At 41.5% G+C, this 26074-nt stretch overlaps 1 long non-coding RNA gene across 1 annotated transcript; it reads right to left on the bottom strand.

Moving 5' to 3' along the window:
• Positions 1 to 566: 566 nt before the first annotated feature.
• LOC125425753 lies at positions 567 to 25774 on the bottom strand. Its single transcript, XR_007243440.1, has 4 exons — positions 25599 to 25774; positions 22237 to 22242; positions 10031 to 10034; positions 567 to 577 (listed from the first exon to the last, which is right to left on the bottom strand). It is a non-coding gene; the product is annotated as an uncharacterized LOC125425753 (long non-coding RNA).
• Positions 25775 to 26074: the final 300 nt, after the last annotated feature.

The raw sequence follows: 26074 nt of genomic DNA on the forward strand, positions 1-26074 counted from the left end.
ATTATTTGGCTCATGAAAATCTGTCATGCAGGCAAGATCAGGTTCGTACTCTTTAAATGATCTAGGTAACTAAGATGCTATAACCTTTAAGAAAGGAACCATAAGTCCTACTTTCCATCTAGAAAAAAAGTACCGGTAATTGATTACCGGTATATAGCATTTCACTTATTCCTTTTGATATGCCTGAAGTTATGTTATTCTAAGTACATCTTTTCTCTGTTAAACAGCTATTTGTCCTTGGGTTGCTCTTGCTACTCACAAAAATTTGCCTAGATCCTGGAAACATGCTACAATATGATTTAATACATGGACAGGACTTTAGGAAGCCATCTGTAAGTTGAAAAATATGTGTTCATGCCAGCTAATGTCTGGTGTAGATACCCAGGATACCTGCCTACTTGGTGGAGTAATTACAGCTATTGCAGTAAAATCAGGCTGCCCCTAGTTTTGAAACAAGGATGTTAGAACTTCTAAAACAACAATACCAGCCCAACCCACCTTAATCAAATTGCTCACCAACTGAGCCATGTTGCCAGATGGCCTCAATGTTGCTGTTCAATGATCAATTAAAATGCTGCTGCTGAACAATTTACCAAGAGCAAAAACTGCTTGTGTTCTGGGGTTTGTGACTTGGTTGTATCTTGGGATATAAATTCCATTTACTTCTGTGTTGCATCTTGGAGCAGCTTTTGTTCTTGCCCAGTGCCAGTGAGTAGGGCTCACGTGGAGATCAGGAGTGGCATAGAGCTCAAACCAAATCAAGGTTTGTTTGTTTTTAAAAGTATCATTAATATTTGCATGCCATTTATTTGTCTATGAATATAACATTACTATTATTAGTATTAACTAAATTTCTATTTGACCCTTCCTCACAGGTGCTCATAGGATTCTCTAATTTTTCCCGCTATATCAACTCTAAAGCACATCTAGGTCAAAAGAGACTAACTAGTCTAAGATTCTTGGAGAATTTCATGGTTGTGAGAGGGTTTGAACCTGGGCTGCCTAGCCCAAATGCAGTACTATAACTGTCAATAACTAGTTTATGCTTGTGATTCGTTCACTTATTCAGCACGGTCTGAATTTTAAAAATCAGCTCATTCCTACAAGCTCCTATGGCACAATCTGGCCATCATGGGCATGGGACCCTGCTTACTTTTTCTTATCCATAAACTATACACCAGCTGCCCTTTTTGGTATAGCAACCTTGACCAACGAACATCTGAAATCCCTTCCAATAAAGCAGGATTGCGTATTAGCACCCTACCTTTTAAATCTCTTCTTAAACAATCTTGCTATAAGCTTCCTGCAAGTTAATGCCTACTTCCCGAATTGGGACTTCAGGCTATGCTTGTACTTCTCTATGCTGATGATGCTGTACTGCTTTCCCATATTGAAAAAAGGCCTTAATCACCTCCTTCAGGTGTTTGTCAGCTATTGTGAACAAAATATCCTTACCATCAATTTTGACAAATCCAAGATATTGGTGTTCTCCAAATCCTGAAAACCCCAGAAATGGAGAATTAATGGGAACAGCATAGAGCAAGTGAAACAATTCCAATACTTAAGAGTTTGTTTTCAGCATAGTCTCAAATGAACATCTCAGTTGAAATAGGCTACCTACTCCACAAAGCACAGAACAGTAGCAGGCAACCGGTTCTTCTGCACCAACAGCAGCCCATCCTAGCTACTATTAGAGTCTTCAAAGCCAATTTGCTTCCCCAAATACTCTATAGTGTGCCCATTTGAATATGTGATGCCTCTACATGACTTGAGCAAGTCCAATCATACTTTATCATTTGATAGGAATTGCCAGGTGTGTTGCTTACTCAACCCTGTGTTTAGAAACAAGTCTAAATTTCTGGGAGATGAAGGTGTGGCTGCTTACTTTAATATTCTGGCTGCCTCCATTTCATGTCCAAGCCAGGGATATGTTTGATCAATGTTGTCTGACTCCTCTTAATCCAAGTGGATCAAGCGCGTCACTTATAAGATCAAGTCAACAGATGTCCCTTTGGAGTCCCTCTACACTTCAGAATGACCTCACATCTTTAAGATGCTAAAGGAAAGAGTATTGGACATTGAAAGGCAAACCATGATCTCCCAAGTGTGCATGGTCTGCTTGCTGCTGAGTCTCAAAATAACCACCTCTTATGGAATCCTCCCTTCTTATTTTCACCATCTCACATCTCCTCAGCTTTGATGAGCCTTCATGTTGGCTTACCTCAATATCCTCCCAACAGGTACCTCCAGGGTAGGTACTCATGCACACCACATAGTGAAAGACTTTGTCTTGGCTCACTGAGACAACTAAAAGCAACTGAACATGTGCTTCTACATTGTGAGTTCTATGTACCCCTCTAAGGAACATTTATCAAGTCACTGCTTAAAGAGGATTTGCTTTTTTATGATTGGGAAATAGTATGCTACCTTCTAAGTTTTCAGCATTTGCAAACAATGGTAGTGGTAGCTAAGTTTCTCATAATACCTCTAAGAATACGTGATTCCAACTGCAACACTCTGTAATTGTAATTATCAATGCCAATAAAGGATGTTAAGATAACAGGACATTCCTACATCACTATACCCTGAAATTCCTCAGCACACATGGGAGCTTACTGACTTTCACATGAGCTAGACCATAGGGCCATTTCCAAACAGGGATTTTACTGGGGGGGGGGGGGGCTATGTGAAAATGCTGTCTGCAGCCAAGCCAGAGGGTGGGTGGAGCCTAATGCTGCCTTCCAAATGGTGATACAACTCTGGCAGTCTCCCTCCATTTTAGCCTTTACCAGGGCTTTTAAAAAAGGGAAAAAACAGCAGAAGCTAGCTATGGATGGCAGCATGTCACCAGGCTAAAGGGGGAGTTTGCTATCAGGTCAGCACTCCTGTGTCCATCTGATGAGCCAGAAGAGAGTGGGGAGGAATGGTGCCATCAAGTATGTCACATGTTGAGACCAATCCCTCTCACAGTCCTAACTCACTGAGGCAGGAAAACCACTCTCTGATCAGACTTGTCAGATTTTCTGCCTTTGTGCATGGACTAAGCTGCCTTAGATGGCAGCATGAGGTAAAACGAAAGCATTTTACTCAGCAATATAACTTTTCAGAAAGTGAAGGAAGCTAAGCTTGAGCAATACTGAAAAATTCAGTAAAATTTGGATTTGTCTTTATTGGGCTTCAAAATTATAATTAAAGCCAAATAAGCTGAATATCTGATTCAGTAAACCCGAATTCAAAAGAATTTGGATGTGTTCGAATTTTTAGGTATTTTTTAGTGTTTTTATGGTTTTTGGACGATAGAGGGTGCATTTTTAAAGCTAGCAGCACCAAAATTGCAGGATGTCTGCAGGAGAGTCTCTTCATGATACCACCCAGGTTTGGTAAAATGTGGCACAGGGGATCTAATTTTATGGACCTCCCAAATGGGGTGCCCCCATCTCCCATTGTTTCCAATGGGAACAAATAGGAGATGGGGGCTAGCCCTTTGAGGGCCCATAAAATTGCACTCCCTGAACCAAACTTCACCAAACCTGGGTATTATCATTAAGAATGTCTCCTGAAGACACCCTGCAATTTTGGTGCTACTTGCTTAAAAAATGAGCCCCTGACAGGTACTCCAAGAAATTTCCCCAGGTTCTCCCTTTGAACTGACCAGGCTCCATTGGAGCTAATTGGACATTTCTGGGTGTGTGTAAGCAGGGTGCACAGTGTGTAAACAGAGTGCATACTAGTGTCTGTGTTGTTGAATATTGCTGTAGTGTAGTGCTGTGGATGCTTTGGTAGGAGTCAGGGCTGGCAAATGTGCCCCCTGGCTTGATCTGGTATGGCTACACCACTGGACAGTATCTCAGTTGTTGAATGTTGCTGTACTATAATGCTATGGATGCTATGGATGCTTTGGTAGAAGTCAGGGCTGGCAAACGTATCCCCTGGCTTTATCTGGTATGGTTGCACTGCTGGACAGTGTTTGAATTGTTAAATGTTGCAGTGGTATACCTAGTTCTGTCCTGTTCATTAGGCTTTGCTGTACAGTGGCTTCGTTTTAAGAGGTGGAGGTGGTGTTGTGGGTATGGAAGGCATTAGGAAAGGGAAAGTGTGCCTCTGCTGTTTTCCTGGAGAGAAAAATGCCAGTTTCTCCCTGTGGAGAAATGGCTCCCCCCTCCCTTTTCATTTTCTTTCCTCCCCTCCTCCCATCAGGTATCATAGATTTGGAGGACTTTAGAAATTCTAGAGACACATCAGGAAATGCTTACTTGATCTAGGGGGAAATGATATCTTGACCCAGTCTGACCAGGTCAAAGGAGGGTGGGGTCTGGGATCTGATGAATTGCTGGGAGTGGAGGGGCAAGGTCTCTTCTTTCTTTCCTTCTGTTGGAGGAGCAGACCTCTTGCCTGAGCTGGGAAGGGCACAGCCATTTTTGGACCAGGTAAAGTGAACTGTTTGAGAATTGCAACCTTCTAAGCTTTATATGCCTATCCTATGTTCAACAACTCCTAGCTAGGGTATGTTAAGAGATAGGCACAGGGGATTTGCGTTTATATCTCCTTTTGTTTGGAAACCCTTGCTCCATCTGGTGCTGTGCTAAAACATACTGGTAATCGTTTTCTTTTTAAGAAATACTTTTTAAACCTTGGATGTGGAGGACAGTTCTCTGTGCCATGTATGCTCCACTGTCTTGGATGCACTATCTAAACAGGAGAGAGAGGAGGCTGAGCAGCTTTTCCTCCAGGACCTCCAATTTATCTTTTGGAACCCAGGAGAGGGGAACCAAGGGGGAAACTGAGGCAGAGGCCTCATGGTTGGAAAGGAACGTGGGAAATCCTGATCTTCCCCAGCAGACATTCCTCAAATGATCAGGTTGTAGCAGCAGTTTACCCAGAGAGAAAGCTAGCCCTCCCCAGGAAAGGTTGGCAACTTCTGGGGTCTGCAGAGAGCGGGATAGGGCCTGCCAGACAAAGCAAGCCCATTCCACCACACCTCCCTCCATTTGAAACAATGGGAAGTGTGGGATGGGTAAGATTTGCTGCTAGGCCCATTTGGCTCTGTAAGCGATTTTAATGGGGGGGGGCACCAAATTTTCTGCAGGGCTGCTGGTGAGTTTCCTCAAAGGAACCACCCAACTTCAGTGAAATTTGCTTGGGAGGGGCAAATGCTATGGGCACCCAATTAAAGGTGAACCTGGTGCCCACAGAATGAGTCCCCAACCATCCAAATTTCAGCAAAGTTGTCTGGTTTCTTTTAGGATACTCACCAGCAGCCCTGCAGGAAATTTGGTGCCCCTACCCAGAACAAAAAACCCACCAGAGCCCCCCCCCCCAAATCTCCTGCACAGAGCTAGCTGAGCATAACAACAAACCCCATTTAAGTCTATGGTGGGAAAAAGTAATTGTTTTTTCCACCCATGCAAGTCTATGGTGGGAAATTTTCCCAACATAGAACTTGCTGAAGAACCTTGCAGATTCTCTGATCTGACGTGGCTCCATTATAACCAATGGGGAATGTCAGGGGGTGTCAGTGGCATAGTGGAGCAGTAGGGGTGTAGTGGTTAAGAGCAGGTGTACTCTAATCTGGAGGAACTGGGTTTGATTCCCAGCTCTGCCACTTGAGCTGTGGAAGCTTATCTGGGGAATTCAGATTAGCCTGTGCACTCCAACACATGCCAGCTGGGTGACCTTGGGCTAGTCACAGTTCTCTCTCAGCCACACCTACCTCACAGGGTGTTTGTAGTGGGGGGAGGGGAAGGGAGAGGAGTTTGTAAGCCCCATTGAGTCTCCTTACAGGAGAGAAAGGGGGGATATAAATCCAACTCTTCTTCTTCTGTAGGTTGTGCATTTACAAGGTAGAGGCACCGAACTTTCAGGGTGGCTTCAGGAGACCATCCTGGCAATAGCACACAAGTTTGGTGAACTTTGCTTCAGGGGGCCATGGGAAATGGTCCCTACCCATAAAATTGCAGAAGAGGTGCTGGAGGGGGTTGAGATGGCAGCACCTAAGGGTGCACCTCCATCTATTCCTCCTCCTCCAACTTTGCCCTTCCCTCCTGAGTCCCGTAATAGGGCCTGCTGGGCTCTGAAGAGACCAGGGTGAAAGATGGTGGGGGCACCACCTCCCACACTCTGACTGAACTTCTCAGAGAAATTAAATTTAGCACAGTTAGGCAGTTAGATGGTCACACAAATACATCCAGATCCAAAAGCACTTAAACTTTCTTTTGTCAGGGAGTTATTCTCTCTCTCTATGTTAAACCAGGTTATCCTGTTCAATCAGGTGTTTCTAAGCTGTTTCTATGCATTTATTTCCCACTCTGATTTGTAAACAATGACTTTTGACACACTTGCATTTTTAAACACACTTTTCCAGTGCAGTCCATCACACATGTGAATGCACTTTGCTATTCCATGTGCTGCTACTTGCACAGTGGGGCAGTTTTTCTTGCCCTGTGTGAAAGCAGTTCAGGTTGTAGTGGAGCCGGCAGCAATGACGAGAAGCACCCCAGTGGCACAGCCCATAGCACAAATATGTATCTGACACTGCAATAGTGTACTATTTTTGGGTGTGTGTGTGTGTGTGTGTCAGGGAACTACTGTAGCACCAGGTTGGGGCTGTGATCCAATACCAGCACACCATACTAATGAAGATTGCTGTGCCAATGCTATTTCATGTGCTTAATATAATATAATTTTCTCTCAACCCAGTTGAAAGCCATTGTGTTAAAAATACTATTAGTTGCATATATTTGGCTTCTAAGGTCTGTTGAAAACATTTAGTTGGATTTTTTTTGGTACGTTTAAAATGCAAACAGAATGAGCAAATCACTCAGCCATTCATTAGTCTGGACTGTGAACTTAGCAGTTCTAGATAATAGTACAATGGTGACATGTTCAGACTCTCTCTAGAACTTTCTGTTTTCTAATGAAGCATATTATTTGTCCTCTTGTACTTTTGGAGTATAGTGGTAGGCTCAGTGCACCTGTGCAGCCTTGTTGAAGTGTGTTAAAGGTATGCAAGAATGTGCAAAATTAAATGGATGACTGAGAAACAGCTGCCTATCTGAATTTTTGCACACATACTGCAAATTGTTCCTTAATGTACTGCAGTTCATGTTTTGGAAACAGAAGTCCCAGTCCCAAATAATCCATTGCCAACATTTATTTGCATGATTGTTGGGCAGCCCAATCCAGAGCCCTAGGGCAGCCAGGGATGGTGCTGCTGCACTGCTGCCATACCACTTCCAGAGGTCCCGGGGAGGCAAAAAAACAAACAAAAGTCCAAGTGCCAGGTGCCAGTGTCCTGGGAGGAAAAGCCAGGGTGACAGCCAACTAACAGCTGCACTGCTGGCCACATCTCCGGAACATCCCTGCTAGGCTGGCAGAGCTGGCAAGAGTGCTGGAGTGCTGAAATGGCACTCTGTACAGTGCCTGGCCATTGTGGAGGGCCATGGTGGCTGCCCACCAGTGGATTTGCCCCTCCACCAGGGTAAGTGCTCTGGGGAGTGCAAATCTGTTGGCATAGGGCCCTACTGCCTCCACGACTTCCTTCACACCCCCGCCCCACCCCAGATTGGGTAATTAGAAGCTTTATTCTTGATGCCTGGGAGTTATGCAAAAATGGGCAATTATTTTCTGATTTAAATACAACCTGCAGATAATGTTATAATTAATTAAAGAAATAAAATTGATACTCAGGAACACACCTAATTTGTTTAATAGTGATTACGAGTGGTGGACTTTAATCTAGAGAACTGTGTTTGATTCCCCACTACTCCACATGTACAGCAGACTCTAATCTGGTGAACTGTGGTTGTTTCTCTGCTCCTACACATGAAGTTACCTTGGGCTAGTCACAATTAAGCTTGAGCAATACCAAAAAAATTCAGGAAAAATTGGATTCAGCTTGATTTAACTGTGAAATTATTGGTATAGCCGAATCAGCTGGAACTCTGATTCAGTATACCCAAATTTAAAGGGAGAGCCTCTGAGCTCCCTTTAAATCCTGTACCCCAATCCATGCCAGAAGAACAACACTTTCCACATTGTTTAAAGGCACCCCAGAGACTCTCTTTAAATCCACCCCTGGGAGGGGGAGTTGGATTTGAAGGGTGCCTCTGGACTCCCTTTAAACACCCCCAAATCCATTTGAATGCCCAAATTGCAATTCGTATTCCAGCATTCAAATGGATTTGAATTCGGTTTGCATTCGGGCAACTTGAATTTAGCCCGAATATAAGTTGAATTGGCCCAATCGGGCTCAATTCGGCTGTTTTGGCAATTCAGAGATAACTCTGATACAATTCTTTCAGAACTCTCTCAGCTGCACTTATCTCACAAGGTCTCTCTTGTGGAGAGAGGAAGGGAAGGAGGTTGTAAGCTGCTTTGAGACTCCTTTTCTACTCTTTTTCTTCTTTCTATGTCATGATGTTCACATCCCCCATCATTGATTCCTACTAACATGTTAAAAGTGGAAATTGCATGGGGTGATTGTATAATATAAGTCATTACAAGCAGATATAATGGAAGTGGGGCTTGATGGGAAACTGCCATTTTCTCTGTGGGCAGTATGACTATACAGCAACAGGGTTTAAATACATAAGGAGAAAACAGTGTGTGACATTTGGCATTCCAGGCTTCAGGAAGTTAAGTTAGTTTACACAGCCTTTTGAATTCATTTGACTATTTTAAAACCCTGGGTGCAAAACTCTTCAACAATCTTCTTTATATCCCACCGTTTCTTAACTCCCCAACATGACTTGACTTACTTCAGAGAACTTTAATCATTAAACCCTTACATCTAATATTGATAAGAGTCCATTTTTTCCTCTGAAAGGCAAAATGTTTAATTTTCTCTTTAAAGTCATAACCAGATGTATCATGTGTCTCATTCATGCTTTCTCTTCCTCTCCCCAATCCACTGTATTTCCCTGAACTATTCTCAGCAGCTCTGACTGTTGACCTTCTTTGGGGTCAACAGTATTCTGCCCAAAGTTACTACAAATAGAACAAGCATTGGCCAAGGCAGATAAAGAGCAAACACTGAGACAAAAGCCCCAAATTGTTAGAAAAAATATCAGCAAATAAAAATATTTCTTTACCAGGAAAAAACTGAATTTTGGTTCTATTGGCCTCTGGGCCTGTAGATCTGCCACATATATTAGGTTTGCTGGTGTTCATAGGTCTAACCCATTTCCCGCTATACTCTGTTTCACATAAAGATGTTCGTAGATTGTATATTCCTCTGCCAAAGAACAAAGCATGCTGGACCTTCTTTGTTGTAGAATGCTCTGCCTGGGTCCTAGTGCCTAGCTAGCGCTACTCCCCCCATCAGTCTGAAAGTAAAAATACATTTTGGCACAAATTCTCTTGCATCAAAGTATCGTGTTTAATGATGAACAAAATAATGGTTTTGACAACAGCAGGGCATAAAAATTAATAATAACTCTCGTTTTTGTTTGTAACTACATTCTAATGTGGAAGCATACCATTTTTTCAACCACTGCACCTCAACTGACTGAACTAACATGTTTATGTGAAACAAAGTATAAAGATTATCCACCATAATCCACTACAATGAACAAAGTTGTTTTAGCACCAAAACCAGGCCAGAAGCCATACTAAAAAAACCTTGATAGCTTCCAAAAAAGCCTGGCTGCCAGGGCCAGATCTACATTTTTTAAGTAGGGGGGCAAAAATGTATTTTCTCTATATACATATATAATCAACCTATATAATCAACTCATTTAAAAGATAGAATAAATTATGTTGACATCTATGAATGGTTATCAAATAATCACATTTTCGTATTATTTATGCATCTACAATGTTTGTATATTCCCTCCACAACTTTGCATATATAAAAACCTAACTCAAAGCGAAAGTTTTTAGCCTAGCCTTTTCCCAGACATTTATTTTTAAATATAGCAGGCATAATTTTGACATGGAACACCAAACACGCCTCATGTTCCTTCCCAGCCTGATAAAGTACAATCCAAGAAAAGTTTTATCTAGTAATTATGTTGCTAGAAGCTAAAATTACTAAACTGAGGCTACTATACTTTAGTCAGTAGAAAATACTCTCTGGAAAAGACAATAATGCTAGGAAACATTGAAGACAGTAGGAAAAGAGGAAAATGCACCATGAGGTGGATTGACTCACTAAGGAAGCCAAAGCTCTTAGTTTGCATGATCTGACCAAGACTGTTAATCAGAGAACATTGATTCATAAATAAAAAGCAACTTGATGGCACATAACACACATGAACGGCCCTCTAGTCTTGCACATGCCTTAAAATAACCTACAATAAGCTTTCCCTGCGGAAGACTTATTTAAAGCTGCAGTCCTTAATATTTCTCTCCAGGATCAGGTTTGTCCACACTGTAAAAATCAAGTGGAGACTCTTGCTCACATTATTCTTGACTGTCCAAGATATGTGGGCATTAGGAATTTCTCTCCCAGGCTGGCCCTAGACAAATCTGAAAGTGACACTGACTGTTCTGTTGTGGAGCTTCTGTTAAACAACACAGATGTCATGCTCTTGGAAAAAGTAGCAAAATTTCTTTTACAAGTGACAGAACTTTCTAAGTAATGTATACTGCTATATACAGTCTTCCTGTCTGCGCTTTGAATGTACTCTTGATTTGTATTTCAAAATTGTCTGGCAACGCTCTAGAACCTATTTTTAAAGGCCAAATAAAGGTTGTTGTTATCAATATATTTTTTCTTGGATAGAAACATAAATCTGTGTTTGTGGGTTCTATGAGGCTAAATCAGGAACAAGTTAAATAAATGCTAAGTTAAATAACATTTCTTGAACTCATGAAAGCCCTCCAACATGAAGAACAATACAACAAGGCTTGTATAATTGAATACACAGGTGTAAAAGTGAAAAGAAACTTGATTACGCTGGCCCTTTCCGCACAGACACTTTAACACGTTTTGAGGCAGGCAATAAAATGATTCCTCCATGGAGTTCCACATTGTTTCATCCACTTTCATCCTCAAAATGTTTTATTTCCAGCTTGAAAATGTTTTGAATGAATCCCCTTTTAAAACAATTCCTCAGTTTGAAATGTTCTGAAAATTGATTCTCAACATGATAGTTGGGGATGCTAACAAGGTTCACAAAGATAATCACATCCAACCAAGTATGTGGTTTGAACGCTAAAAGAAAATAAATAATATTGGTGCTCAGAAGATGGGATGGTCTTTGTCAAATCTACCTGTAAAGGGCATATTATGCCTTTGCTTTTATTTATTTATTCAACACAGCTCATGTTGTGTATGTGTGTATGCACACATAAATGGAGGCATGATGTTGGCTTTGTTGGTAGGATGACACAGCAAGATGCCCAACCTGATTAAAATGTAGACAAAGCTTTCAAGAACTAACATAATTGATAGCGAAGTGGAGAGTCAGAGATAGTTTCCTAACTACATCAGCAGCTGAGAGAGAGAGAGAGAGATTAACTGTGGAACTTCTGAGAAGAAGAAGAACTAGAGGAAGACAAGGAATGATGCTTAACAGGAGAGAAGGTGCTGATCTCATTATCTATATATCTAATTTTCACCTGTGCCCCTTTAACCAGGCCTGCCCAGGGAATTCCATTCACCTCAGAGTTCTACCCCTGTTAAGTGGACAGCAAGTATTCAACCAAAAGCCCTCAATTCAATTGAATACCAAAAACCTTTAGCTGACAGACTTACCCTCTCAGCACTCCTGAGATTAACCAATCACCTACTTGGAGTAGCCTGTCATTCAAGGCTCTCTGTTGCTGAGGATAAATTAACACTTGATAGCCCAGGCACTATTCACGTAGCATATCCAAACAGTGTAGTCCATCACAGCAGCATACACACTTCTCTTCATCAGGACATTTGCATGCCTTGATGTAAATCCTAGCTTGCAAGTTGACTAATAACAGAATTGTGACACTATGCCCACTGACAACAATGGTATTACAAAGGAGATAAAATGCAGTGCAATTTTAATTGTGATAGGTGCTCTAATAGAAACGTGTGTTACATATCAAAAACATTACACAAACATTACAAGAACATGGTGGCCTTGTGCCTACCAGAAAGAGATATAATTTTGTCAACAAACAAAACGTCTCCCAACTTTTAGAGATGGTAATTCCTAAAAAGGAGTATAAGCAGTGTACAGATAATAACTGTCTTTTAGTCTGCACAAAAGTTGCTGCACTTAATTGGCTCACTACAAGAGTCATGAATAGTCTGTTATCAAGTTGTTTTCATGGCTTCAGCCACAAGGTTGTTTTTCTGGCTCCGACCAAAATGCAGTCCATGGTTTATGAGTCACGTTTCGCAGAGACTTCCTCAGTGGTGAACTGTAATTCCTGCTTATAACTTATGAGGTATCATTCTTGTCTTACTTCCTCACTACCTCCTCTGCAGTCTATAGCTGCAGTCCTTATGCCCCAAACTCTGGTGCCACACCCTGGAGCAATTTTTGGTGAATCCTTTGCTTTGCAAAGTTTGCTTTCTGAGTATAAGCTTCAAGAGAGTACAAATCCTAGTTCACAATGCCAGCTGTGATTAACTTGCCTCTCTGCAGTGGCGTAGCACCAAGGGGACGGGGGTGGGTGAGTTGCGCAATGCACTGGGCGTGCACTGGTGCAGGGGTGTGGTGGGGACGTGGTGGGGTCATAGGGTGCACATGTGCCCTGGGCACAGTTCCCCCTTGCTCCGGCCCTGCCTCTTTGTCTGGTTAAACATCTGCTTCCAAAAGGTGCTATAATTCTTTTCTTTGCCAATGCTCTTAAAGAGATAAGATTATTTGCTGTGGCCCATGCAAGCAATTAATGAAAGGAGTTCTTGGGTTTCATCACTGAGAATATTGCATTTTATTATCTCAGAGCACATGTCCTGAACCCAAATGGTGTTTCCATTTGTAATATTTTGTCTTCCTTTCATTATCTAGTGTTTCAAAAAAAGATCATAATACATATGCAAACTTATGTGCTTCATGGTGATGATATAAAACATTTCTTTGCTCCTTAACTTTAATTGGAGCCTTTTTGCTGCTCGCCCCTCCTGCTTTGGAAAAGGCTTTTCTTTGTTTAGCACCTGAGGAACAATTTCTCTTGATGTGACCTCATTTCCTACAAAAGTGGCACACTATCTCATCTTGGTCATTTATATTCAGAGCCATTTGGCTATTCTCTGGTCTTTTGAACTCTTGTCTATTGAATTCTTCTAACTGATGGATAATTTCTTGTAGGAATAAATTAACTTGAACATGGACAAGATTCTCATATCTTTACATGAGCAATATTCTCAGATCTTTGAATGGACGACCTTTGAATGGACAATATTCTCAACAGTCTGTTTAAAATTCATACAAGCATATCGTCATCTGGAATTTTCTTTCCTGCAACCCTCAGCTGTTCAACTAAATCTAGTATTCAGTCAAGATATTTTCAGAGATTCTCACTTTCTAGCATTCTCATGCTAACCAATAATTTCTGAAGATATATATGGCTCCTTAATGAAGATTCCACATACAGCCACTGTAATCCTGTCCATGTAGACTCAGCAGTAGGCATTTCAATGAGCCTGTCTGTCTGAGGTAACCAAATTTTTTGCCTGATTGCCTCGTGAGTTCACACAGCCTGGTGCTCCTCATCTTCAGTTGATAGTCAGTCTGCATAACACTCCTTTTTCAATTAGATAGGTCTTCATTCTTTTTCTCTAAATTTCATAGTAGATCTCTGTGAGCCTATCTGTGCAGTGACCATGCTGTGCCCAACAGGAACTCACCATCTTTGTTCCTTTGTTCTTATTTGTTCATGCCTCTCTGGCACCTAAGAGCCTCCGGCATTTTTTTTCTACCTTTAACCAGAGATGCACTTAATCTGTGAAACCATAACCCCTTGTGGCAGAATACAGCAAAGGTACACAACCTAGGAAAAGGGTAGATGGAGCTTTGTTCAGGAACTGGCATACTTAATAGTGTAGAGGAGAGACAGAGATAGTGTCCTAGCTATATCACTAGCTGAGAAAGAGAGATGAAGTGTGGAACTTTTGAGAAGAAGCAGGATGTTGTCCTGAGAGAAGTAATCTGTAGGCAGACAAGGAATGACATGTAACGGGAGAGCAGGTGCTAACTTTGTCAACCTATCCATTTGTTTTCTTTATATCTTCTGCAGGGTCTTCTCTTCTTCTTTGTTCACCGGACATTGCCTATTCCAACAGGCTAGATGATCCTGGCATTACAGCACTGAAGAAGTATGTGGGTCTGGCTGGCAGGGTCCCAAAACTGCAACAGGTGGGATGACTAGCACCTACTCATATCAAGCTTCTTGTGAACCTTGAACCTCTGACCTATGCTAAGAGCATCTTGCTTGTGGTTTTGCAGTTTAATGGCCATTGTTTTACATCTAAATACAGAGCCAAGGATATGTGATTGTTCCATGTAACTGACTTGTTGAATCCCAGGATACTAGACAGTGGAATGTAAACCTAAGGTAAGTTCTTTTGTTCTGAAGTCTTGTCCATTTATCAATCTCTGTCCATCCTTCCGTTCCATTCCTGAATTTGCAGTATCCACTCCCTGCTCACCTGGCACCAGATGTACTATCAGCCACCACTGTATGTCCCAAGTCCTCCGAGTGGCAGAATGCAAAATCTCAGGTGACATTCACCTGGAAGTGTTTAGCCCTTAACAGCTGCAGCCCCTTGATTATCTTACTCGCCTCGGCAGCTTTGTGCCTCCACCATATCAATTGCTTGTCAATTCCACTTAGCTATGACTTTGACTGACTGGAATGAGGGAAGTGGGAGTGTGGGGTATATGCGAATAGTTAAAATTAATTGCTACATAAGAAAAAAATGAAAGATAATTATTCCTGCTTTCCTGTCAGTGCTCGAGGGTAGATGACCTCATTAACTTGCAGCTTGTACACAATTCAATTACTAGAAGATGGAAAATACATTTTTAATTACCTCAGTGGCTTATGCTCCATTCATCTCCATTTGCATGGCTTTTATACTGTTGTGTTCTGAAGAAGCAGCTCCATCATACTAAGGTTACCATAAAAGCTTGATCCTTGCCACAATTATACCTGTATGAGGTAGGATATTAAACATATAAGGTTAACCCTTTGCTTGCAGGTGAATTAGAAGGTCCCATCTTACTGCTAATGCATTTTTATCAGTTTGGCAGTAGTTTACGCCCTCATACTACCCTCTGTGTCAAAGAATAAAGTAAATAACTTATTTGTGATTTTCCTATCATGCATTTTGTGCACACTTTTGTAGCTTAGGTGACCCAGAGAGATGGCTGCTGACTCCATCAGTTCATAGGTAAAAGAGAGATAAGAAAGGACTTAGTATATGGGTTGAAGCCTGGGTCCATTAGCACTCTGGCAAACTATGTTGTTACCCATGGATATTTATTTATTTAAAACATGTTTATACTGTCTTTCCACCCAGCTCAGAGTCCCTTAAGTCAGGGAACAATCAAATTTAAAATCAGCTTTACAATAATTTGTATAAAGGTTTTGAAAGGATCTATGATACTTTTGTGTAAGAATAATTTCAAACTTTCAGCTCCTCATATGAAAAGTTTGAAAACTGAGGTGGTATTGTTAAATACACCTCTACCAATACATTTTGAATCAGGCCTTATTTTGCAAATCTGTATATTTCTGTTTAGCAGGGCTGTGGACTGAATGGTTAAATATGATGTTAGTTAGAAAATGATTTCAAGGCCTAACTTGAGCAATTCTTAGAGAAGAAACTATTTGTTCAGCATTGTCACTTTTCTTAAAATTATAGCTCTAGTGATTAAAGTTGAAACTTTTAAAAGTCCATTATAAATCCCTAATACTCTTAGAACTTGGCAAGCAAGTTCTCCCAGGGAAGATTTTTTCCATAGAACATACAAAAAAGCATATCAACTCTGTTGAAGAGTTAGTGCATCCCAAGGTCCCTAGACAAGAGTCAATTTATCTTGACATTTTGCGCTCCTGTGACTCAAAGTGTAGCATAAATCATACACATTGGCACACCGAGCATGGGGGAAGAGAAAATGCTTTTGCACGAAGCTGCTTTTCTCCATGGAAGCACTAGGGCAATTGCTTATAATGCCTTAAGGATCACAAAGATGTACCTTGCACTTAAGGGGGTGTGATGTGTAGGTTAATGGGTGGAGGATTCTAGTTATCACACTCTGTTAAAATTAGAGAGTATATGTACAAAAGTTATACCTTCCATGTTCTAGAAGTCTCAAATAATTGCAATCAATTTGAAACAAATAATTAGTCAACATATATAAGCAGAACAAAAATTGAAAGACTTAAAAAACCTAAAAAGCCAGCAAAACAACAGAAAGACGATTCAGGCATTAAAAGTCTGGGAGATCAGAAAGCTATTAGCCTGGTGCTTACAAAAAACTAACAGGCGTCTATAGTGACTCCAGATCTGTCTGGAAAGGATGTTCCATAAATGGGACATTGTCACTGAAAAAGTCCTCTCTGCAATTGCCTCTGGCTTAATTTCTGGAAATGGGGATTCCTAGATGTTGGCTCCCTATGCAGATCTCAAAGTTAAGACCATGAAGATGTGATAGTTCTGGAAAGCGTGTCTGTGGAATGCCCTTCCCTCTGAGGTTCACCTGGTGCCTACCCTACTCTTTTTTACACACCAGACCAATGCTTTTACTCTGATGGTTAAGGGAGTAATTTTTAACATCAGTTTTATAATCTGCTTTTTAGACTGACAGCTGTTTTCAGACTGTTTAAGCTGCTCATGGCTTTACATTGGGTTTTTTTGCAATGGTTGTTTACTTTTTTAAAAAAAAGCTGAGCTTAAATTGTAAAAGTTTGGTTTCACTGTGCTCCATGATATTTTGTTCTGTAAGCTGCTTCGAACAATTTCTGCAAGACAGAAATTTTCCAAATGAATGCATCAATATTGGTGAGCAGGAAAAATCTTCTAATCTTTACATAATGTGATCAAATTGGCATATTTCTGTTAGTAATCTGGTGCCACATATGGTTGCTAACCTCCAGGTGAGACTTGGAAATCTGCAGGAATTGCAACTGACTTCCAGGCAACTGAGATCAGTTCTCATGGAGAAAGTGGCACCTTTGGAGGGGGACTTCATGGCATTATTTGTCACTGAGGTCTATCCTCTCCCCACTCTTGCACTGCTCCCCTCCAAAATCTCCAGGAATTTCCTAACCTCGAGTTGTCAGATTGTCATATTGTGAAATGTCTCAGCAGCTGCCAAGACCAGCCTACATTGCAGTTATCTAGTCATGAAATTATAAGTGCATGGTTCCTGTGACAAGGTTACCTCCATCTAGACCAGTGCAGGTGATGAACCATCTAAAGATTGTAAAAAGCACTATGCCATGGATGCTCCAAACTGAGGATGGTCTCTAACGGTGTGTGTGTGTGTGTGTTTGTAAAAGAGATAGAGTAGGAGCGTGTGTCTGCAAGAGACAGAGAAAGAACATTTAATTTTAGTCAGTGCTAAGTGTTAAGCTTTACAATCTATTTTCAATGCCAAGATTCAGACTGGGAGCTGCAGGGTGAAATATGAATGCATTTGCATGGATATCTCCTGCTTTAAAAAAGGAAATATGGAGAAAATGCTGACCCAGGCATCACTCCAGAATTGCACGAAGAAAGTGCCAGGAAGCCAGGTGCTTCTACTAGACTGATCTTCTCTGCTTTGGCAGCTGATATTTCAAATGACAAATTCCGTAGATATGGCCAAATCCCATCTTGATGAAAATAAGAGACAAAGAATTAAAAACCCACAGAAAAATGTGTTCTGTGTGTCCTTTTTCATTGGGATATTAACTATTTCTCACTAAGTGAACACACGGATTTTAAAAAACAATCATTCATTTCTGTGGTCACCCAAGTAATACTTTATTTTCCCTGAGAAATCTTTCATTGATGAAGATGTTTTGGTCCAATTTCAACAAGAATTTAGTACTCTGTACTTTAAATCACTGAATACTTTTAAAATATGAATGGGACCATTAATGGGAATATTGTGACAGTCCAGAGGCTTAACCCTTAGTATCAGCTGGTGCTCAATAGGGCTGACGGGGCAAAAGGGAGGGCAGCAGAAAGTGGGCAGAGCCAGAGCAAACTAACTCTGATTTTGTCCTCATCTTTATCCCTTGCAATGCTAAGAACACTCAAATACAGCAATCAGCTTCTTAACAGATAACATGTAAACAAATTCAAGAAGAGATAAGTTCAGGTGGCTTGCCCGCTGTCATTTTTGATTCTCTTAAGGGGAAAATAATGTGGTCTCTTTACCCCTTCCAACCTCCTCTATCTACACCCAGACCTCTAGCCACTAGGTGATACCACCTAATTAGGGTTCTCTCTGAATTTTATACTTAATTTTTTTTGTGTGCATAGAAGTATTTAGCTTAATTTTTTTTAAAAACCTGCAGCTTGAAGTTCTATGCAAGCTTAATTTAGAACAAAACCTACTGGGCTTGATTTCCTCCCAAATAAATAAGCATAGAACTGGCCTGACACGTCAAAGAGAGGGGAGATTCTTTCTGACTGCAGTCCTATATAGAGTTACTCCATTCTAAGCCCATTAACTTCAATAAAACCTACTGAGACTTACTTAGGCATACCAACACCTTTCTCTATATTTTTTCCATGAGGTATGTATAGAAAAGAGCCTGTATCTTTAAGAAAAATGGAGAAACAGAGCACTAGTTTTCAATGTAGGGGAGAATTCAGCTGATCTCAAGAAAGATTCTCTGCTGTCCATCAGGCATGGGTGTTTGCTTTGCAGTGGGATTTTCCCATGTTTTTCATTTCAGTCTGCAAAATATATGGACAACTGAGCTAAGCTGCCATTTTGCCCCCCTCTTCTTATTGTTTCTGCAGGCTTGCATTGGGGAGGTTCCTGCAACCTTTAAAAAAAACCTCAAAAACCATGGGTTTATGTGGTCAATCACTCCTATAATGGACCTACAGCATTAAAAAAATCCCCTCTGAAGAGTAGGAAGAACTGCTGCTGTGTGGGCAGGGAAAGGTGGGGAAGAGTGGAAAAACCCAAAGAAAGATGGGATGCACACTGCTCTTCTTCACTCTGCCTGTGAAGGGACAGTGCAAAGTCACACCTTCACAGGTTTAGGAAGCTGCAAGGAGAATCTGGTGCAAGAGTGCAGTGAGTTCTGAAGAGGGGGAAATGTGTGTAATTGAGACTCGAACCCAAAGGGAATGTACACTTCATGTAAAGGGGACCACAGGTGCATAGATCAACAGCTTGCAAAACATGGACTGGTAGCACATTTGTTAAAGCTGTTATTTGACTATAAAAGAGGCAAACAGCACAGAACTAAGCTTGATGGGGCACTGCCCCTTTTGCCCTAAAGGACCAACTGCCCCACCAACCGTGGTTCTCAAGGTTTCCCATCAACCCTGATCACAAGGACTTTTTATTGTGCATCTTACTATTTCCCACCTCAGAGTTTGGATTTATGTCCTGCTTTTCTCAAGCATAATAAGTCTCAAAGTTCCCTTTGAAATTAAAAATGAGTGACGGACTCTAATATGGTGAACCAGATTTGTTTCCCTACTCCTACACATGAAGTCTGCTAGGTGACCCTGGGCTAGTCACAATTCTCTGAGAATTCTCTCAGTCCCACCTATCACACAAGGTTGGGAGAGGAAGGGAAGGAGTTTGTAAATCACTTTGAAACTCCTTATAGTTGAAAAGAGCGGGTATAAATTCAAACTCTTGTTCTAGGTCCTTTGGCTGGAATGTATTCAAGTTTCCCAAAACCTTGTTTTAATTTCTTAATAATTTTTGTTAAAAAAAATGGGCTTGAAAAGCTGAGGGAGGTCATAGACCTCTTCCTGAGTCACTATACTATTTATAATGGGAACAAGCTTCTGTAGGAATCAGTGGGTGGAGTCACTGTTGCTAGATCTTGTTTAATAAAATAATGGCCTTTGTTAAAAATTAGTTGCCCACTTTTCGCTTCTAAAAAAGAGCACCAGTGTATTCAATAAACTGAGCCCGTTTCGTCACCTAATGTGATGTAGCTAACTCAAAATTTAGAATGTACATATATGGATGCCTCTCTAGATTTGATCCCAGACATACCTTATGGGGAAAAGTGGATGTGTCTTTTGTATTTCCCTCATATGTAAGGAGATGGAGCTTACTGTATTGTAGTACTTAGCATAAAAATCAATGATAGGGCTTGCTGTAAAGTGCACTTCTTAAATCATCTCATTAAAGTAACAAACTCCAGTAAATCAACTTAAAATCCACTGCAGTTAAATTCCCTTGGGTTCTCAAAAACAGACATCCCTTTCACAGGTGGAGTGTGTGAGCAATACACTTAAAGGATCAGCAGAAAAAGAGAGGAAGTTTTGTGTCATTTGATTTTACAACTTGCTAGGCATTTTATATACAACTAGCAGCAAAGCCCATTGCAAGGGTGATGCAATGGGCCCTAACAAAGGGTGGAAGAGCAACATCTCCCCACACAGTGGACTTTACTGGGGCTGGAGCAGTGGCTACCCCATCCTTTCTTTTGACACACCACTTATCTGGATTTGGCTCGATAGGAAGGTGAGGATACAGGGAGGGTGGAGAGGAGTGGCTTTGGTAGGGGGAGGGCAACAAGGTGAGTGTTGGGGTAGAGGAAGGGTTGAAAGGTAAGGCCACAGGTGGGGAGGGTGGCAAGATGAGTGTTGCAGTGGGGGGGTTGAAAGGTGTGGCTAGGAGTGGGTGAGGGTGACAAGGTGAGTGTGGAAGTGGGGGAGGGTTGAAAGGTGTGGCTGAGGTGGGAGAGGGTGGCAGGGGGTGGGGAGAGGGTGGCAATGGGTGGGTAGGGGTTAGAGAGGGTGGCAAGGAATTGCTAGGGGTGGGGAGGGTGGAGGGAGGGTGGCAAGGGGTTGGAGAGGATGGCAAGGGATGGCTAGAGGTGGAGGGAGGGTGGCAAGGGAAAGCTAGGGGTTGGGGAGGGTGCCAAGGGATGGCTAGGCATGGAGGGAGGGTGGCAACGGATGGCTAGGGAGTGTTTTGCCAGTCAGGCGCAACTGGGGAAAGCAGGAGGGGCTGTGTTATATTTTGCTGGGCCTCTTTGCCCAGTGTGGCTGGGGAGGGTGGGAGGGGGTGGGAGATAGTTTTGCTGGGCTGTGGAGCAGGTGCTCTGCAGGCTGCAAAGACCTGTGGATCCTGCATGCTAATTGACTAAGGGTTTGTCCTTGGACATTCGAACCTTTAGCCAATTATGTACAGAGACAAGGATTGGAAATAGATGGCATCCACAGAGGATATGCACACATCAAACTACAGGGTATATCTAGACCATATTCACTATTTAAAAATGAAAAAAAATCTGCAATGAAGGTGGGGCAGGAAGTGATGTAGCATATATGGTAGTTGCAAGTTTTCATTTGTGAGATGAATAGCAGTGTCTAGGTTATTTAAATCAAGCAAATGGCACTTTTGGGGACAATCCATTCAAAGCCAGCCAGTCACATCAATGGCCAGTATTTATTAAAAAATCAGTATAATCACCACTCTGTTTAGCTTCTCACCATCACAGTCAGTCACATTTACTACTTCTTTTACTTCAGGCCAGAATCCTTGGTTGTAAAGGAGGGCAAACGATTAATTGCCAAGCAGGACATGCACAAAATACTCACAGCCTGCTCATTACTTCAACCACTTGATGACCACCGTGACCATTCCAAGGGTGTGTTCTATTGACCACCACCCTGGTGTTCAATGCTTCAATTGTGGTGTGTGAAACTCAGGAAGTGATGGTGTCATTTTACATTTTTGGAGCATTTTCATCTTTTGTAACCACAAAGACTAATGTTAAGGTTGTTCTATATCTTCCTGTGGTGAATACCAATAGGAAGAAGTCATTTTCTTTCTCTGAAATCTCTTTATCTTCATTGATTGTCTAGTTTACAACCTGCTGGTTTAACAGTCACATCAGCTCTCCCATAGGCTGAATACTACATGCTAAAAGAGAGCTTACCTGTTTCTTTGGGCTTGGTTATACAAATAATGTTTTCCTTTGCAAATTCTTTACTCTTCTTTACACAGTCATCTTGATTTTATGTCTTGTCTTTCAATAGAAAAATAAGCATTCTGTTCTGATTCTAGGTGCTCATCCAGCTCAAGACCATTACTGTGGAAATTATGTTGCAACCATTTGTGGATAAAGGATGGCGGGCCTCAGATGGCTTTTTGAAGGATCTACAGGATTCTCATCTGGCATGTTAGATATTCTGTTTGGGGGGGGGGATTTTCACACATGAATAACTTTCAATAGTCTCTAATAGTCTAGTCTTTCTGAGCAACTAACTGATGATGTTCAGCTTTTTATTTTCCTCTTCCAGTGTATGGACTGCTACTTGAGGGGGAAGGAAAGTGGTGGTCACGTGGACAACACATCATGCTAGACATGGCTGGGGGGTGGGTAGGGGAAGGTGCAGGTTGCTGGCAGCCACTTGTCCCATATTATGTATAGTTAGACCACCAGTCTTTCCGATGAACTGACCAGGGTGTTTGGATTTAACATGATCATGATAACCTTCTATATAAAGCTTTAGAACCAACTGTAATTACATTCATCCCCTCAAAACCTAATAAAAAAGCAAAGTAATTTTCATGAGGCCTACCATTCAGCTGATACTCGGGGCACTTCACTTGCAACCAATAATCAGATATGCAGTAAATATTGATATCTACTCAGCGTTGTTCTTTAAAGGAAGAGAGGTAAATATGAAGAGGGAGCAACTTTTACTCTCAGGGACCCACTGCAATAAGGCCCTGTCCAACCTACTGCATAACTGTAATAAATAGTTCATGTCTTAACACAGAACAGTTGCTAAAACAGTAAGACAAAATGGATACAATGCTTTTTGGAAATGGCTTGTCAGGTAGGTTCATCTGAATTTTATTCCAAAATTACTTCTCTTCCTAGGTGCATTCATTACTTGCTTTTGCTGTGGGTTACCTGAGGAATGTCTTTACATCTTTATCAGTCACAGATATACATGCATGGGACTTTTTTTCACTTCCCTTCAAATGATAAGGATCCAGTGCACAGACCACCTTCTTCTAGAGTGATTGCTGGGTTTGAATACTGCAGCAAAAGCAACACAGCATCCACACAGAGTACCAGAGTTATTGTGACATACGCTTCCACTGATCACTTCATCAGATGCATCACAATGGTCACCTAAGTGGTACGTGAATAAACTGCATTTACATTCTCTCTGTTTCCAGGATGCATTGAGTAGCAGACCATAAGACATCTTCTTCAGATGCAGACTCTGGGAATGGTGGAGGGACTTCAATATAATTCTGCCAGGGGCCTGTGGTGATTATCATCCTGGGAGGAAGGAGCTGAGTCCATCCAATGAGACTTCTTCTGATGAAGGCAGGGGGTTCAATCTAGAGACAGGCAGTGACACCACAGAGTATAGAGCTAAGAAATGTAACTACCATATTATTCTACAGTACTGTACAGTGGCAACCATATATGTTCACCCATAAATGCGATTATGATTTAAAACAATTTGCATGGACCAGTCCAGAAAATGGACTGAGATGGATTCAAGCCAATGTCTTCCTTTTGGTGGTGGGGGAGGGGAGGGGATCAATTACCTAGCTTCTTCATCCGGCTCGACTATAGTCCAAATTTTTGCAATAAATGCCCTTCTACATTTTCCCTTTTTAATCTACTTGTTTCATTTCCCAGTCTGCTTGCTATTATTGTTTATGGAGCACCATTGGGATAGCATTTTGCACATTAAGGTGGATAATTCTCTGTGAGTGCAATCTTATGCAAATTGTTCCCTACAATACAGGAGGTAATGCAAAATAACTCTCTGATACCACACAGAGGGAGATAGCAGAGAAAGCTGCCAAAAGCAAGGAGAAAGCTGGACTGCTCTTGGGAGACGGCTGTTACATGCCTTGTGAGACAGTGATGCATGATGCCTGGGAGTCCTGCTATTTGCTTTCTCACTCAAACCAAATCCCTTTAAAATGGGGACTCCCTGTTCTTGCCTCTTGGCTTGCAATGTTCTGTCTTAAAAAAAATCAAAGCTTTGCAACAAATAATCAACTTAAACCAGCACTGAGGCTCTCTTTCTGTAATTCTAAAACCCCATTAAATTATATTGTTGGGGGGAAACAATAGTTGTGCTAATCATGCTCTGTGCATGTGCATCTTAATTTCCCTAGAGGCTGGAATATGAATTTTTACTAACATGTTAATTTTGTGTGTTAATCAGTAGCTGAAGGCTGAATGAATGGATTGACTATGTAAAACTGTTTGATATTGAAACAACTCCTTTTGACCCCCTCAAATTGGCTTCATTCCCCTAAAGACAGTTAAAGTTAATTAAGCACTCAATAGGTTTATGGTGTTTAAATTAAAATATATTACTCCTCATTGTGTAGTCATCAAGTGAGAAAGGCATTCTCCTCCTGGTTGCTTGGCTGGCTAATGGGCTTATCAAAATTCATGATGTAATAAGGAGGATTTGTTGGGGGGGTCGACAACAGCATTTGTGAAGCTGTCAGGCTAGCCACATGCATGTTCCTTTGCTCCACTAGAGGGCACCAGGAAGCCACAAATAATTTTTTAGCACCCTATTACACAAGAAAAGCAACATTAGATTTGGATTTAAAAGTGTGTGATGTTGCTTTCCTGTGAGCAGATTTATCCTGTATTTGGTAGAACACGAGATGAAGATTCTGCTGTCCTTCTTGGCAAAGGAAATTTATTTCGCTCTCCTATGGCAAAGTTGTCTTGGCCTAATGATTCTGAGCAAATAGGTTAGAGGTAGCATTAAGGATGTTTCAAGGAAGGGACATAGCAATTTTTTCTGTGAATGCAGAAATGTGCCATGAGATCGCAATCTTTCACCTTCTAGAATGACTTTGAAAATCTTGGGTGAACTAGAAAGTGCTGAGAAGCATCTTCACCATTTGTCTGTGATTTGGCAATAAAATGAGGATGCCCACTATAAACTCAAACCAGCTTGCAAGAACGTTTTACCCCCTCCCCTGGTTCAAACTTTATTTAGGATATGAGTAAAAGAATAAAAAACTGCTTACAATTTCATATGTAGCAATAACCCTCTCTCCAAAAAAAATTGAGGAACAGATAAACTATATTGCAAGAACATGTATAATCAGAGAGAGAGATTAATTCATAAAATATATAGACAAAATAAGACCAAAAATATATAAATATATAGACTAAAATAAGAAAAATTTAGATGAAAAATAATGTAGACCAAACATATTTCAACGAAATTGTCATCTTCAGTGATCTGTAGAAAATGTAATTGAGTCATTATATATATATATATATAATAATCTATCAAGAGTATAGGCGCAATATAAAGTTGAACAAAGTCCCTTCAATAATTCTTTACAGGTCTTTTTTGGGGAAAACGAGGAGAACTAAGGGACTGTGGGGACAAAAGGGTTTTAGAGTGCTGTTTGTTTACATGAATGGCTGTTTTGTTTTGTTTTTGCCTTGACTGAATTTACACACCAAGGCTGCTTTCACATAAGTTGGATAATGCACTCTTAATGCACTATAGCAGTGGTGGCGAACCTATGTCACGCTTGCCAGAGGTGGCACTCAGAGCCCGCTCTGTGAGCACATGCGCACAGAGGTCATCATGTGGAGGAGGCAGAAAATCCCACACACACACACGCATATCTAGGCTGGCCTGGGCCGCTGGGCACGTCATGCGCGCACTGAGGTGACAGGGAGGACTCAGCTGGTGGGCCTGGTACCTGTACTCTGGGTGGCTGCTGCTCGAGGGGTGAGGGCAGAGGCAGAGGAGGTGAAGATGCTAGAGAGGCACAGAGCAGTGCACTTGGGACTTGCTGGAAGCTAAGCAGGCTGGCCCCTGCTGAAGCGGGTAGAGTGGAGGCACTGGAGCAGCGCAGGGCAGAGCGGCAGGTGTTTGCACGACCTGCTGGAGGCTGGAGCAGGCTGACTGCTGCTGCTCAAGGGGTTGAACAAACAAAACATGTGCCTTTCCAAACACTGGGGAAATGCTCAG

This window comes from Sphaerodactylus townsendi, linkage group LG02, assembly GCF_021028975.2.
Source record: "Sphaerodactylus townsendi isolate TG3544 linkage group LG02, MPM_Stown_v2.3, whole genome shotgun sequence".
Taxonomy (NCBI): Eukaryota; Metazoa; Chordata; class Lepidosauria; order Squamata; family Sphaerodactylidae; genus Sphaerodactylus; species Sphaerodactylus townsendi.